The 17,067-nt window shown below is 36.8% G+C and overlaps 1 protein-coding gene across 1 annotated transcript in view; it reads left to right on the top strand.

Annotated features, from left to right (window-relative positions):
• LOC128775274 (translation initiation factor IF-2-like) overlaps positions 1-17,067 on the top strand; it is a 519,737-nt gene that overhangs the window by 36,964 nt on the left and 465,706 nt on the right. The gene's annotated exons all lie outside the window — the stretch shown is intronic.

The following is a 17,067-nucleotide window of genomic DNA, read 5'->3' as shown; positions in this document are numbered from 1 at the left end:
AATTTAGTTTTAGTGTAATTATCTTGGTTAAAAAAATGTGGGTGATTATAGAGAGAAAAACTATATTGGCACTTTTGTAGACATTAGGTTCTAGTCCTGTTGATTGTTTTTGAGGGGTTTTTACAGACCTATAAAGTAGGATGGATCCTGAATTCTTCTTGTTTTCTCAAGTGTCTGGCTACGTCTCTCTAAACTTTTAGAATTTTCTCCCACCCTTCTGTTTTGGAATCATTAAGAACACGGACTGTCCCCAAATCTCCTTGAAAGGGACTATACTGGGTACTCCTCACTACCCACATAGCCCACAGACTTCAGAGCCTTGAATGTTGGGACCACATCTACCAATTAAAAAGGGAGTGCCGTCATAGGCTTCAAAATCAAACTGACAAAGAAGAGATGTAGCTGACATCGATGTAGACTGCTTCCTCCCTAGATGTCATATCAAGAACATTTTTCTTTTCATTCTTCCTTCTCTTTCTGACCAATCATTTTCCTAATTCTTACACCATGGAAGTCTTTATGCCTCTTTTGTCCATTTTTGCCTCTCTCTGGCCTAGAAAAATAATGATATCTCAAGCCATTGCCAAGGGGATAACCTTTCGGACTGCTGGATTTGTCATCAAAAACTGACCTGTCTGCAATGCTAGAATCCGTTAACAATGCCGCCTTTAGCAGGAGTGGTTTGTGCCATAATAGAATATATGTTTGTCGTGGTGGTTATCATTCTCCTTGGGGCTATGAATGCCTAGTTGGCTGGTGTAAAACTAGACAATGCCTCTTAGGTTATCTAACTTTGTGCCTGTTTGAAGACAAACTGAGACGCCTCAGTGGTCAACTCCCTTGGATTTCTATCACTGAGTTAGAAAGGTCATACCAGGAGGTATTTATAATTCAGAATTTACTTCCTTTGGCAAGTCCCTACTTCCCTGTTTGGGGATGAGTACAAATGAGGCTATGATCAGGAATTTCTCCTTAACTCTAGAAAATATGGAAGAATCCTCTACAAAAGAGATAGCTGCCCCAAAAGATTCGTAGGCTTTCTGGCCAAGGTCCGTCTTGATAATAGGACAGCCCTTGATTATCTTTTAGTTGAACAAGGAGGTGTCTATGCTGTGACCAACACCATTTATTGCACCTGAATTAATATTTCTGGAGAAGTGTAAACTCAGCTACATGAGATCGTTGAACAAGCCAAGTGGCTTAAGGAAGTGACTCCTTCAATGCAGTCTTTCTTTGACTGATTTGATTTTGATTGGTTTGGATCTTGGGGACCATGGCTCTGAAGTACACTCCAGACATTGGGAATTACCCTGCTTATAATAATCATGGTCATCTCTCCAATGCACTGTATTTTCTCAAAAGCTTTAAATGCATGTTTGCGGCCACTGACCACCACGCAAATGATCCTGTTAGAACTGGAACATCAAAAAAGGAATGTAGAGAATGACTGACTAAAAAAAAAAAAAATGTGAACTTGAACTTTTGACCTGTGAATAACACAGAGATTCAACAACCAAAAAATGTTATCTGTGAATACCACACAGAGGATCAAACAAAAAGTTTGAGAACTTCAGAGCAGTATCTGGGAACGATGCTCATGTCTTAAATTTTGATCACATCTCTTGGTTAACTGAGTCTGATCAACAAGGGGATATTGTTAAAAAAGAGACAACAGCCACAAAATGGAGTTACTTGCGCTAAGCCTGCATCACCAAACGGAGACTTAATACCTAACCTAACTGCAATTTCAGTCTCTCTGGGAATGTAATTTTAACCAGTCAGACTGAAATTTCCTGGTCAGCACTAGTGAGGTAATCTGTCTGATAGGTTCCTGCTGTCCCCCAAAGGAAGGTGACCTTGCCCCAAACAATCCACTTTTGTTACTAATTGTCTTGTTGCCTCCTTCTGCTGATAAAAGTCTTCCATTTTGTATAGTTCTTCAAAACTTCTAATTACTAGACAGATTCATGGATTGTTGAATAAAGCCAATAAAGTGTTTAAATTTACTCAAATGAACTATATTTTCTTAAACACTGTTAAATACTTCCTCCTTTGACATCATTGTTTGACTACTGTTAACATTTTACTACATAGGGAGGTACATACAGAATGAAGAGAGTGAGAATAGAGAAAATAAATGTCCTCAAACTTTGCATCTGTGCTTAGAAAAGCGAGAAATTTGTCAACAGTTTCCATCAGTGGATAATCAAGGGCATGAGATAGTGGTCTATTCCATGGGACACCAGAAACGTTGGCTTTAACAGCATGTTAGGCCAGTACTCAGCAGTTAGGCTACAGTGACTCCAGATACCCTTGTTGGTTTGTAAGTGGTTGCTTGGTGTAGGAACTGACTCTGAAATGGCTGAAGTTGGAATATTTCCTCTTCAGTGATATGATTCTGGAAAGTAGTCTATTATAATGCAAAGAGCATGAGCAGGAGCTAGGTCTAAATCAAATTCCAAACCTGCCAATAAGATATGTGTGACTTTAAGCACATTTCTTATCTTCTCTTTTGCTTCCACCTATTCCTCTGGAAAATGGAGAAATAAACTCATAGGATTGCTTCCATTAATGAGGCAATAAAACTAAAATACAAGTTCAGTGTCTGGAACATTGTTGGCACCTAATACCGGGTAACTGTTACTGTGGCCTGAAATGAAGTTTATCTTCCACTTCCTGGTACTTTCAGGATCTGATACTTTAGCCTCACTGTTAGGAAAAGCCGAGTGTCCTCAATTAACAGAGGCTTCCCTATATACTTCTTCTGTCATATCATTTGTAGTCTTGGAATAATAAAATTAGAAAGAGCTTGGAGAGAACCTATTTCCAAAGCTTTATAATGCACACTAAAAAATCTGACACCAAGGGGTTTGATATGACCAGCTGAGGAACCTACTTGGTACCGATCCCTTCCACATAGTAAGACTAAGCATGACCTTACTTTACTTTAACGGGGAAATAACATGACAATGTAGCAAACATAAAAGGTACAGTTTTTTTGTTTTGTTTTTCTTTTTTTAATATCACCCTTACAAGAATAAAATTTTCTCTATTGGGATGCCTGGGTGGCTCAGTCAGTTAAGCATCTGACTCTTGGTTTTGGATCAGGTCATGATCTCAAGCTTTGTGAGTTCAAGTCCTTCATCTGGCTGTACATTGAGAATGTGGAGTCTGCTTGGGATTCTCTCTCTGTCCCTCCCCTGCTTGCACTCTCCTCTCTCTCAAAATAAATAAATAAACCTTAAAAAAATAAAAATAAATGTGAAGTTCAGGTAAACAATTTTTTAAAAAAATTGTCTAATTCTTGTCCCTATAGAATAAATTACACAGAATTGTAATCATTTAGGTATTATTTTGAATGTTGCTTTTTATAGTTAATCACATGCCTATCATTTTTTTCAGTATTGTTATATAATTTTTAAAATTATACTTTTTAATGGCTGTATAATATTTAACTCGATGGAAATATTATCTGAAAACATTTGCTGACAATTGAAAATTTTCTGTTGCTACCTATACAGCAATGGATATCAAGGCAAACAGTCTTTTCTTTATCGTTCCATTAGATACATACTGAAATTTCAGATTCTTAGGTCAAAGAGTAAGGAAATTGAATGGATCTTAATATGTATTGCCAAATAACTACCAAAAATATTATGCTAATTTATAATAGCACCAACAATGTACATTAGATTCGCTGTAGCCACACCAATAATGAGTACTGTTTTTAAAATATTTGCTAATTTAATAGGTGTGAAAGGGTACCTCGTCATTTTAATGTAAATTTATTCAATAATTAGTGTGGCTGAACATTTTTTCTATGTGTTTACTTACATGTTAGGTTTTTTCTTGTGTCCATTGACTCTTCCTAGAAATTGTTTATCTATTAAGATTGAAACAGTTACTTTCTAAGAAGTGTTTCCTTCAATGGTTTAATTTATTTTTAACTTTCTATTTTAAAAGGAAATTCACATTTCTGATAAAGAATTCACTGTAAAGTTCCAAGACTATCATAATCATCTGTCACTGTTGTCAAATCAACTTACATAAAAAGAAATACTAGAAAATCCCTTTATGTGTCAAAAGTATGCATATGCACTATATTTATTTCAGGTCCTAAGTATGTGATATGCAAAGAGTCAAGTGAGGTAAAACTACTTTACAGTTGATATTTGTAGTCCTTAGCGTTCTGTCGTCATATTATGAAAGACAATAATACGAGAAACTTTCATAGATTTTATAGAAGAAAGAGCCTTTCATAGATTTTATAAAGCACTTAAGAAGTGATTTTTAAAGTGGCTATTCAAGGAATAGAAAGGCTATTATGTGTATGCTTATTTATATTCAAGGGGCAAGATATTACTTATAAAACAGTATTGTTAAAATTTTTTAAAGTGTGAAGATTGATCTCTCCTCTCTTAGTTGCACTCCCAACTTTCTAAGTTTATTGTCTAGATGAATTCTTTTTACTCTGATGTTGGAGAGTTGAGAAATAGTAGATTTTTAAAAAGCAGCAGTAGACCATACCAACATATGACAAGATTCTATCTACCTTGGGCTTCTGAAGTGCCTTTAGAAACATAAGATTAAAAACAAAATCACCAGCTTGTAAGGCACTATTACTGACCATCTGGTCCAATTTATGTGTCTTTTCTACTACATCTGCTAAAAGTAGTATTTGAAACTATGCTTGAACATTACAGTGAAAGGGAATGTCCTCTTTCAGAGGCATCCAGATCCTAGGACAACTCTGAATGTTAGAAAATTCTTTTCTGCATAGAGTTAAAAGCTGTTTTGGTTTGTTTGTTAGTTTTTTGTTGTTGCTGTTGTTGTTGGTATCACTTAGTCATTAGTCTTGGTTTTACTCTAGAGATTTGTGGAACAAGTTCAGTCTCTCTTCCACATGACAGGCCTTCAAATATTTGAAACCAGCTCATGAACAAAAAACTGCAATGCAAAGCACAGAAGAAATGCCATAATTGTGGTATAGAGATTTATTTCTTGAGGTGCTTCAAAGTGTGTAGAGATCAGGGGCGCCTGGGTGGCTCAGTCGGTTAAGCGTCCGACTTCAGCTCAGGTCACGATCTCACGGTCCGTGAGTTCCAGCCCCGCATCGGGCTCTGGGCTGATGGCTCAGAGCCTGGAGCCTGCTTCCGATTCTGTGTCTCCCTCTCTCTCTGCCCCTCCCCCATTCATGCTCTGCCTGTCTCTGTCTCAAAAATAAATAAAAACGTTAAAAAAAAAATTTAAAGAAAAAGTGTGTAGAGATCAAATCAGTTTAGGGAATTCAAGAGTATGTGACAATTAAGATAGACTGAAGTGAGTGGTGGATTTTCCAAGGAGAGTGGACTGCAAAAGTGGAAACATGGAGTAAAGCAAGAATATGTCCCAGAAACAGTTCAGTTTGGCTGATGCATAGAAGTATGAACTCTGAGAAGGAAACTGGGAAAAAGCATTATGAAAAGGCTTGAGCACAAGCAATTATTAAAGGTTTTAGAAGTAGGGGCTGAGCTCTGGGAAAGTCAATTGACCGTAGAACTAACAGGATTGATGGAAATGCAGAAAAATAGGATCAAGGACTATTCTCTTACAAAAGTGTAGTGAGCAGGCTATGAAGGCCTGAATGTGTGACAGAATTTGGAATGGGGAGGAGATGGATATGGAGTACAACGTATGGAACTTTGAAACAAATTTGAAACTAATTTAGTAGGTTGAGGAGAGGAGGAAAGAAAACAAGGGAAAGCAAGAAAGAAAAGATGACCCTAGTGTTTCACGTTACAGCTCTAGAAGAATGGCCATGCTAGAAACAAAGGTTGCAAAAAAGAGTAGTTTGCTGAGATTGGAGAAAGACAATGAGTTGCTTCGCAACAAGTAACCAAGAGTATGTGTGGGATATATGATCAGCGGGCGTTTGAAAATGCAACTATGAGCCTCTATTTGACTCTGTAAAAGGGCCCCAGTCAGACCCCTGGCTGTCCCCAGGTCCAGCAGACACTGCCAATCAAGCAGGCAAGAGTGGGAGCAGAGAAGGAACCATGTGATATGGAAGAGTGGGGAAAAGTCCCGTAAGTGTTGTGCAGAGTCCGCTGGTGTGGAAAGGGCTGAGAAGTGAGCAGTGAACAATCAAACAAAATATCATGTTGGTGAGGATTTAACTCTATGCGGGTCTACAAAGTCAGAGAGAATTGAGCACATTTAGTCAGGCAGGAACACAGACTGTGCTTGCTTATCTGTGAGAGAAGGATAACACTGTGCCTGCCTTCGTGGATTGTTGTGTCAATGAAAGGAAAATGTACGTAAGAAGCATCACACTGCCTAGAAGAGGTGAGCAAGTCATAAATACTGATTAATACTGTATGATATTATCAGATGACAGATAAACTCATTGTTCCTTATACTATGTAAACATTCAAAACTATCTTCCAAAATAGCTCATCACTTTCCTTGTTAAAATTGTAACCTTCCCAAATCATAATATTGTATAAGACAAAGAACATTTGACCAGGGATAAAGCCTCAGATTCCTAGTGTCAGCTGCTTGTAACCAACTTTGTGATCTTACCAAAGTTCTCTCTCTCTTTTTTAAGTTTATTTATTTATCTTGAGTGAGAGAGCATGAGTGAGGGAAGGGCAGAGAGCGAGGGAGAGAGAGGGGGAGACAGAGAGGGAGAGAGAGAGAATCCCAAGCAGTCTTCATACTGTCAGTGCAGAGGCCCACGCAGGGCTCGAAACCATGAACTGTGAGATCATGCCCTGAGCCAAAGTCAAGAGTCAGATGCTTAACCAACTAGCCACCCAGGCACAGTTCTTTTTTTTTTTTTTTTTAAGTTTATTTATTTATTGAGAGAGAGAGAGAGAGAGAGAATTCCAAGCAGGCTCCTGTACTGCCAGAACCCACTTGGGGCTCAAACTCAGGAGCCCTGAGATCCTGACCTGAGCCAAAACCAAGAGCCAGCTGCTTAACCGACTGAGGCAACCTGGCATCCCCTTACTAAAGTTCTTTATCCCCTCTTGATATCTTCATCTTTCTATGAAAGGGGTAGGGCTTCTTGATCTCTAGAATATCTTTTATCTGTGAATGCAGATTCTGAGGTGTGGGTTTGCAAGACTGAATTTCTTACAGCACCACTTTGTGTTCCAGAAGCAAGAGGAAGCTGGAGTTTGGGTTTTCCGTGTTGAGACACCTGCTGCCTCGGAGGGAAAAAAGGGGGTTGGATACATGTTTGGCCCTATTAAGGATCTTCCTTTCTTGCTCAGCACTCCCCTCCCCTCCCCTGTCACCACTGGCCACCACCTTGAGAGGATCACAACCAGTTTCACTGTGGACTTCAATCCTGTTTACATAGGTCACTCTAGGAAAATCCAGACTCTGAGGTCATCTGACCCCACAGATCTCATCCCTCATGGGATCACGTCTCTCACTTCTCTATTTCTCTGTGCATCCTCTTTTCTGACTATATCTGTCACCCACCCCCAGTTCCTGAACGCTTTTCAGTGGAACTCACAGTCCATTTTGAGCAACCTCTTTCCTTCACCCCTTTGCTTTGTTTGGCCCTGGCTTCTCCCTCAGACACTGCTTCTTCATGAGCCCTCTCAAGTTTTGGTTATTTTTCTCCTATAACCTCTTACCACGAGGCATGGAGGTAAGGAGAGCATTCTCCTTACTGCTCAATGCCACTTCCAGCCCATTCTCCCTCCCTCCTCCTCCTACTAGCTTCACATCCCATGTCACCAAACCATCCACCAGTCCTTGCCACTGTCATCTGCAAACTCTAAAGTCATCTTTCCGCATTCATTGAAGTGCTTAACTCCAGGTTCACTGACACTATTCCCAACACTATTTCATAATTCTTGGTGATCTTAATAACCCTGTAATGATCCCTCTAATATCCTGGGTTTTGTTTGGTTTTGTTCTTTAGCTCCTTAAGCTTCTTCTCTCCAAGGATTTTGTCCTCCAGCCCATCTCAGTCACTCGCTCACATGGTTATATTCTATACCTTGTATTTGCCAACACCTGGCACCTGTCTATAATCTCAGTTTCAGGAATTCTAATCTGTAAGTCTCAGCTCTAATTTTTAGCTTTCTCCCTCACATACCCAACTCCAACAATTTATTGGTTTTATGGAAACCGATATCATATGATCCTTCTACCCTTTTTTCACAGCTCCCTCCCCTCAGGATCTCACTTTCTTACCCATGATAATTTCTCATAATAATCATTATCATCAGTCCCTTGGGCATTCCCTAAACCCCTTTGCTACCGTCTCACTTTGTGTACTTGCCTGACAAAAGCTCAAATCTAGTTGCATCCAAATATCCACCTATCCCATGCTTGTATCCACAAAACTGAATGGGCCAAAGAAAAATGCACAATTAGTGCACTCTAACATCAAATGTGATCCTAGTCCTAATTTTATTTCCTTTCCTTTATCCTCATGTTTCCAAGACATCCTTTTGTATTCTCACTCTTTTTTTAAATTTTTTTTTAACGTTTATTTATTTTTCAGACAGAGAGAGACACAGCATGAACGGGGGAGGGGCAGAGAGAGAGGGAGACACAGAATCGGAAGCAGGCTCCAGGCTCTGAGCCATCAGCCCAGAGCCCGACGCGGGTCTCGAACCCGCGGACCGCGAGATCGTGACCTGAGCCGAAGTCGGACGCTCAACCGACTGAGCCACCCAGGCGCCCCATTCTCACTCTTAGCAGTGACTACTCCAATACACTGAGGAAATAGTGGCAAATGGAAGAGAATATCCATATTCCTACTACCCATCTTCCCACCTACCCACACCTGTACTCCATATACTCAGCCTTCTAGCTTATTGCTGAAAATGAGCTATTTGTGCTCCAGTTTATAGCCAGTTTATAGCCAAGCCCTCCACCTGTGTACCAGATGTCATCCACTCTTCCTGACTCAGGTTTTTGCTCAAAAGTTACTATCAGTGAGTCCTTCATTGACAGCCTTCTTTAAAATTTCAGTCCACTTTATATTATTTAGTCTCCTCCCAAGATTCATTAATTTCTTCATTTTGCTTGCCAGCATTTCACATAGTGTACATTGTGATTATGTATTATGGGTATCACCTTACCACCCCTTGGTAATGGAAGCCCCATGGGCTCAGGGGATCTTGTCTGTTTTATTCACTGATGTATCTCCGGTGTCTAGAAGAGTTCCTAGAACACAGTAAAAATTGTTGTATGGAAGAATGAGGAATGAGTTCTGTTTTGGGGAGTAAGTCAGATGTGGCCATGGGTAAACATGTGGACATTTTCAATGGAAATTATAACGACACTTTAGGGTAACTATGTAGTTTATTTAACACAAAGTTGAAGTCACAAGAACGAATAAGGATGCGAAGAAAACAGATTAGAGAGAGGACACCGATTTGGTGAGATGTTTACATTGAATTATGAAAACACCTGTGTCTAAAATAATAGCCCTGCTCCCATTATGATACTGTATTCGACAGGCTGTGGATATTTTTTTATTAAACCCTATTAGTATATAAATATAATTCTCTAAGCCCAGAAGTATGCTGATCACTTTTGACACTGAAAAACAGAAAGGTATAGCCAATTTAGGTAGCAAAGGTAAAAACAAGTTAATAGCAAGCTCCACAGAGCCAGTCAGTCTCAAATCCTGCAAGGTCATTTTTGGTGAGACTTTTTACCGTGAAATGGCCTTTTGAACCTTGACCTCCTTAAGGTTAGCATGTTATTGCATTAAGTTCTATAAAATGAAACATATTTAATTACCAACGTATTTTAATGTGTACGTAATGCATTATATTGCAATGCACATATGTGTTTGTCCATATTTTAAATAAATTTCAATTAGATTTTATCTCAGAGCCACTGAACCTTTGTATTTGAGCACAAGGCACCATATATTCAACTGGTGGTTTTTGTTTCAGTTGGTGGTACTGACCTGATCGTTTTAATGGCTTTTTAATGAAAGGTTTTCATCAAATCAGTGTATTTTGTTTTTTAATGCTGTGCTTCCTTGAAAATTCCTCTTTAAAAGTATTCTTGCAGGTAGCGTAATTCTGACTTGGCCCCCTTGCATATTGTCTAGGGATTGGTGTGGTGATGGTAACATTATATATCAATGTAAACGAATCCAATCCTGAGTCAATCTGCCATGATGGGCCCCAAATCAGCCAGTCTTTACTGGTCTACCTCCACAATCTCAGAGGAGGCAAAGATTTTGGGTGAGAAGCATAGTTTTCTAGTTTTTTGGTTCTAGTTACTCTCAAAAGTAACTAAATTTATTTGGAAAAGTTTCATGAGAGAACAATGTCTGGCTAACTGCTCTTATCTTGACTCTTTTATTGTTTTGATTCAGTTTAAGCCATCACCTTCTCTTAGGGCGAGGGAGAAAGTCCTCAGTGTTCTTGAAGCCCTGTGATGGCTCCTGTGAACATTTTAGGACATAACCATATTGTAGGTTCTAGATATTAACGTCTCGTGCTCTAAAAAATAAAGTAAAACAATATTTTCGTTTTCTAAAATCCAATATAGATATTTGCTTGTGTTTTGGAGATAAATATCAATTTTTAGATTTTGAAGAGGAAAACGAATTACTAATGATAAAATATAAAGTCTTTTGGAGCACCTGGGTGGCTCAGTCGGTTAGGCGCCTGACTTCACCTCAGGTCATAATCTTGGTTTCGTGGTTCGTGGGTTTGAGCCCTGCGTCGGGCTCTGTGCTGACAGCTCAGAGCCTGGAGCCTGCTTCAGATTCTGTGTCTCCCTCTCTCTCTGCCTCTCCCCCGTTCACTCTCTCTCTCTCTCTCAAAAATAAACATTAACAAAATTAAAAAAATAAACTTTCTAATCTAGTTCATGATTTTTATCTTTTTCTTAACAAAACAGCAGAAATTCACATTGTACAGCAGAAGATACTGGAATATAAAGAGATGTAAGTTTTACAAACCATAGAAGCCATAGATTCTCAGAAACTTATCCTAATAAGTAAAGCAGAACTTTATTCAGTATTAATCAAAACTTGTTTGCTTTTTGATGTTTAAGAATTAAAATACCAGTTAGCTGATGCCTTTGAATACTTTTTGAAACTCAGTGGTATTGGTACTCTGATATTTTGAGTTGGTACCACAATTTCAACTAAGTTAAATGGATTTTCATTTCATGTAATGTTTTTCAAACTTTAATATGCACATAAACCACTTGGGGATCTTGTCAAATTAAAGATTCTGATTCTGTAGTTCTGTGGTGTGGCCTGAGATTCTAATAGACTACCCAGTGAGAAAAATGCATGGATCATACTTTGAGTAGTAAGGATTTAGGGGACAATTAGGGTAATCTTATTTAGGTTATTCATTTTTACTATTGTTTTATTAAATTAAATTGTTTCATTATTTAATAGATAATGCTATTTGTGAGTGCTATATGCTTTGTGAAACATAATTTAAATAGTTTATGGCCACAAAATTATTGTCGTCTACAATGCCTCATTATTAAATGTAATTTTTCAGCTACATAACTTGCATCTTTTTTTTACATTAGTTACAACACAAGGTAATAAGTAATCTAAAGTAAGATTGTCATCTTTATGAGTTTATTTCATCAGTGTTTCAGAGAAAAACAAGTTTAATTTCTTCGGTTAAAAAAAAAGTAGCATCGTTATTTTGGTCGAGACTGTCAAAACCTGGTATAACACTTGAGTGGGTAGGTCTATTAAGTTTTTGCATGTTAAATCTCTTCGATGGGATATCAGTGGGAAATGATTAATTAAGGAAAATTAAAAGGAATCAAAATTGAAGATAAAGATACACAGAGTTGAATTTGGAAGTGCTATAGTTGAGCAGAAATATTACTTCTTGACATTATTTTTCTGATACAAAGTTAAAGACTATTTTTAGTCAGGCAAATGTCACAGTATTGTTTGTATCATGCTTAAGAGCCCTGTTTAATCTTGGTGGCACACTTACTACATAAGGTTTTGTTTTCCTATGCACAATACACTAACAACCCAAAGTAGAGGTTTCTTAGGGGATTCCACAGTAAATTGCAAACCAGTGATACAGGTTGACTTGGAGAAAAGCCTGATGTTGTAAATACTTGGATTTGAGAAGGAAAAACTTGAGCTTATTTTATAGAAACTCATGTCTATAGATGGACTGTAAAGCACTATAGGTCCTCAAATTTATCAAATCCACATAACCTTTCTTCTCTTGGGATTGATTTTGGCCTGATGGAAGATATATTGTGCTACAAGGCATTGGTGATTAGAGCAAGATGGCAGAAAATGTTATTGAAGAAGAATACACCTGCTGGGAGCAGGAATGAAAAGCACTGAAAGGAATAAGGATACATGTGGTCAACAAGGAAAGCAGTGTGATGTGGACAATGTCCGTGTCAACAGGGTATACACCACCCAAATCAGCTGTTTTGTAAAGTTAATTATAGTTGCATAATAGCTTTACAATGTGATCATCAACCAGTTGCAGTATCTTACAGGATGTGAGGAAAAACATGATGGTTACAGTGGGAACAGAGTCAACTCAAAAACCGAATGTATGGTGATTATATTCATAAACTCAAATGTAACATCTGTATGAATCTAAAGTAGATGTATTTTCATTTTCAAGGATGATATTTTTGATTTTTGGCTAAACAAACGCACAAACATCTATAAAAATAGCAACTGAATTATGTGACGGGTATGGTACTGATCCTGGCAATAAGTATATATATAAGTGTTACTATAACTTGGTTAAGATTATAGTCCGTAAGTAGGCAGTAGAGCAAAATTGAATATCCCTTACTCCAAAAATTCATTTTTAAACTATAGAATAAAAAAGTGTATAAATTCTTACCATGCACAAAATAGAGGTAAAGGATTCTATCCACTCCATTTGTACATGTTTATAAGAATTTGTTTAAGTTGAAATGAAACTTACTCCTAATAGCTGGTTCAATTATAGCTTGATTCTAGGCTCTAAATGAGAATATGCATGTTTGAGGTAGAGGAAAAGGAAAAAGAACATTGGGTTGAAATGAACTGAGACATTAGCTTTTATTTAATTCTAGGCTGTCAAGAATTTCTATAAGGCCTTTTTTTTTCCCTGAGGGCATTATGTAGGTTCATAGCCAGTAGCCTGCCTTCAGATGAATTTCATATTTATGTTAGGAAAGGGACAGACTTTTTTGGCTGTTTAGTGCTATAGATTGGGAAATAATAGCTGGCTATTTTAGTCTTTACTTATCTCTCAACTCATCCTAAAGATACTAAAATAAATAGCATAGGTATTTCTTTGGTAAGATTTCTTACTGGACAGAAGCCAAAAAGTTCAAGTGGTGGTAAAATTATGAAAATGTACACAATTTATGATGGCTTAATGCTGCTTAAAAGATAGTCAAATGCTAAAGCACTAAGGTTAATCACATCTTCAATGGGAACTATAACCTCAGAAGAACAAATCAAGTGATAATTCCCCTAGAACTAGCACTATTGCTAATGTTTTAGTAGTTTACTATTATATTTTAGAAATTAACTCCAGGGGTGCCTCGGTGGCTCTGTCGGTTGAGCATCCAACTCTTGTTCTCTGCTCAGGTCAGGGTCTCACAGTTTGTGAGTTCTAGCCCCACTTAGGTTTCTGCACTGACACTGCAGAGCTTTCTTGGGGTTCCCTCTCCCCGACTCTTTGCCCCTCTCCTGCTTGCACACTCACTCTCTCTCTCTCATGCTCTCTCAAAATAAATAAATAAACTTAAAAAAATAAGTCCAGTATTTAAAAATATATGACCCAAAATGTTGTCCAGTCTTTAAAAAATAATAGCATTTTGAAAATCATAAGCATCATGTGAGAAGGCAAAATTGACATTAAGACCATAATCTAGAGATAGTCACTATTAATATTTTCTTGTATTTCCATTTTTTTCCTATCAGAGAAATTGAATATTTTAATTGCTTCACTCTTCATTGCAATTTTATTACATATATGGGAATAATTTTTCTCAGAGAACAAACATCCCTGGAAATCAATGGGAAAATACTATTTGCTTTAATGAAAAATTTTCTGGAAGACATTTCTTATGTCGAGTAATGTTTATATATATATATATTTGGTTCTATGATATGTGACACATGCTGGGGATATATCTTGTATCTGTTCACTTCTTTCCCTCTCCACTAATGTTGTTCTAGTTCAACATTATCTCTTGCCTGAAGTACTGAAATAATTTCCTAACTTTCTTTTTTCTTCAGTCGTTTTTCTTTCAATCTTGTACTTCTGTAATCATTATGCTCACAGCAGTGGTGATATTTAAAAACTGAAATAAGATTGTACCACTGCTCTTTAAAATCTGTCAGTGGCCTTTTAACTGAGAATTAAATCCAAACTCTGACCTTGTCAAACAAAACTACATTACCCGATCCCTATCCTCTTCTCTGACTACATTTGATGCTACTCTCTCCTTTATTCACTGCCCTCAATCCATTCAGATCTCCAACTTCTGTGTCCATTTTTATAATTTGTATATTTCAAGGAATTTTCCCTTTTTATTTTAGTTGTTGAACTTATTGGCATAAAATTCATATTTCCCTACTCTTCCTCAAATGTTTGTAGGATCTGTAGTGATGTGTCCATTTTCATTCCTGGTATCAGTGATTTCTGGTTTTTTTAATCAATGTAATTAGAAATTTATTTTTTTTTGTTCCCCCCCCCCCCCAAACCAGATTTTATTTTATGGATTTTCTCTATTGTGTTTCCATTCCATGTTCCATAGGTTCTTCTCCCACCCCCCCATTTTTTTTTAAAGATTCCCTGTTTTATTTTTATTATTTACTTCTTTCTACATATTTTAAGTTTAATTTGCTTTTTCTAATGTTCTTAAAGGGAAATTTATTTTTATTTTATATTTTTTATTTTGAGAGAGAGAGAGATGCAGGCATGTGTGTGAGCAGGAGAAGGGCTGAAAGGATAAAGAGAGAGAGAGAGAGAGAGAGAGAGAGAGAGAGAGAATCCTAAGCCCTAAGCAGACCCCATGATCAGCACAGAGCCCAGTGTGGGGCATGAGAAAGTGGGGGCATGCCCAGTGTGGGGCATGGTGTCTCACCACCATGAGATCACAACCTGAGCCAAAATCAAGAGTCAGATGCTTAACTGACTGAGCCACCCAGGCACCCCTTAAATGGAAATTTAAAGATTTTTTTCTTTTCTAACCTAATTATTGAAAGCTATAACTATCCCTCTAAGCACTACCTTAGCTATATCCCACAAATTTTCACATATTTTGTTTTTGTCATGGTTTATTTTAGTTCAAAATACTTTAAAATATTCTTTTTGATTTCTTCTTTGACCCATGGGTTATTTACAAGTATTTTATTTAATTTCCAAATATTTGTAGGGTTATCCAGATATATTTCCAATATTAATTCTATTTGCAGAGGATACACTATGTATGATTTTAATTTTTTAAAAGAAAATTTTTTTAACATTTATTTATTGTTGAGAAACACAGAGAGACAGAGCACGAGCAGGGGAGGGGCAGAGAGAGAGGGAGACACAGAATCTGAAGCAGGCTCCAGGCTCTGAGCTGTCAGCACAGAATCTGATGCGGGGCTTGAACCCTCAAACCACAAGATCATGGCCTGAGCCAAAGTCAGACGCTTAATTGACTGAGCCACCCAGGTGCCCCTGATTTTAACACTTTTAAATTTATTGAGACTTATTTTATGACTCAGCATGTGACTTATCTTGGTAAATGTCCTGTGTGCATCTGAGGAGAATGTGTATTCTGTAGTTTTTGAGTGTGTTGTGCTATAAATGCCAATTAGGTAGTTGGTTGATAATGCTGTTTAAATTTTCCTTATCCTTACTGATTTTCTGTATGCATATTCTATAAGTCATTAAGAGGGGGATTGAAATCTTCACCTATAGGTATGGATTTGTCTTTCTCCTTTAAGTTTTGTCAATTTTACCTTCATGTATTTTAAGGTGTTATTAGTCACATATAAGATTATTATGTATTCTTGGTTAATGGATCCTTTTATCATTATGAAATGTTCTTTATCTCTAATAATATCACTGTCTTAAAGCATGATAATAGTCTTTGTCTGATATTAATATAGCTACTCCAGCTTTTTTATGTTTAGTGTTTACATGGTATATTCTTTCTAGCCTTTTACTTTTAGCCCATCTCTGTCTTTATAATTTAAAATGGCTTTCTTATAGTCAGCATATAGTTGGGTCTTGCTTTTTCACCCAGTCTCAAAATCTGCTTTTCATTATATGTTTAGACTATTTGATAATGTAAGTATTGATATGGTTAGGTTTAAGTCTGCTATCTTATTACTTATTTTCTATTTATTTCACTTGTTCTTTCTTCTTACGTAATTTTGAATTAATGGAGCAATTTTTAGTATTCAATTTTATCCATTGTATTTGTTTATTAGCTATATCCTTTATTCTTTTAGTGGTTGTTCTGTGGTTTACAATATGTGTGTAACCTATTACAGCTTATATTCATCTAATATTATACTACTTCATGTATAATGTTATGATAACATTCATTTTCTACATGTTGACTTTATGTATTTTTTACATATATTTTACTTTGACACATGCTATATACCTAACAGTATATTGTTGCTTTAAATAGTCAATTGTCTTTTAAAGAAATTTTTACAAATAAGAAAAACTTTTTATATCCCTATATATTACCCTTGCTTACGCATTCATTTGTGTCAATTTCCATCTAGTATTATTTTCCTTCATTCCAAACAATTTTTTTTATCATTTATTTTAGAGTGGGTCTGCTAGCTCCAAACTCTCTTAGCTTTTGTTTGTCTGAAAATGTCTTTATTTCCTTTCCATTTTGCAAGATATTTTGGCTAGTTATAGAATTCTAAATTGCCATATTTTCTTGCACATTAAAGATGTCACTGTGTAGTCTTCTTCCTTGAAATGTTTCTTGGTAAAAATTGGCAACTATTCATATCTTTGTTCTCTTCTATGCAGTGTTTACACTTTCTCCACTTGCTTTTAAAATTTTGTTTAATAACGACAAATGTCTTTATGATGTTTTTTTCTTGTGGGTTTC

This window comes from Panthera pardus, unplaced genomic scaffold (assembly GCF_024362965.1).
Source record: "Panthera pardus isolate Hobbes unplaced genomic scaffold, ASM2436296v1 HiC_scaffold_7, whole genome shotgun sequence".
Classification (NCBI taxonomy): domain Eukaryota; kingdom Metazoa; phylum Chordata; class Mammalia; order Carnivora; family Felidae; genus Panthera; species Panthera pardus.
The sequence above is the reverse complement of the archived record's forward strand: the minus strand, read 5'-3'. Positions and strand labels throughout refer to the sequence as shown.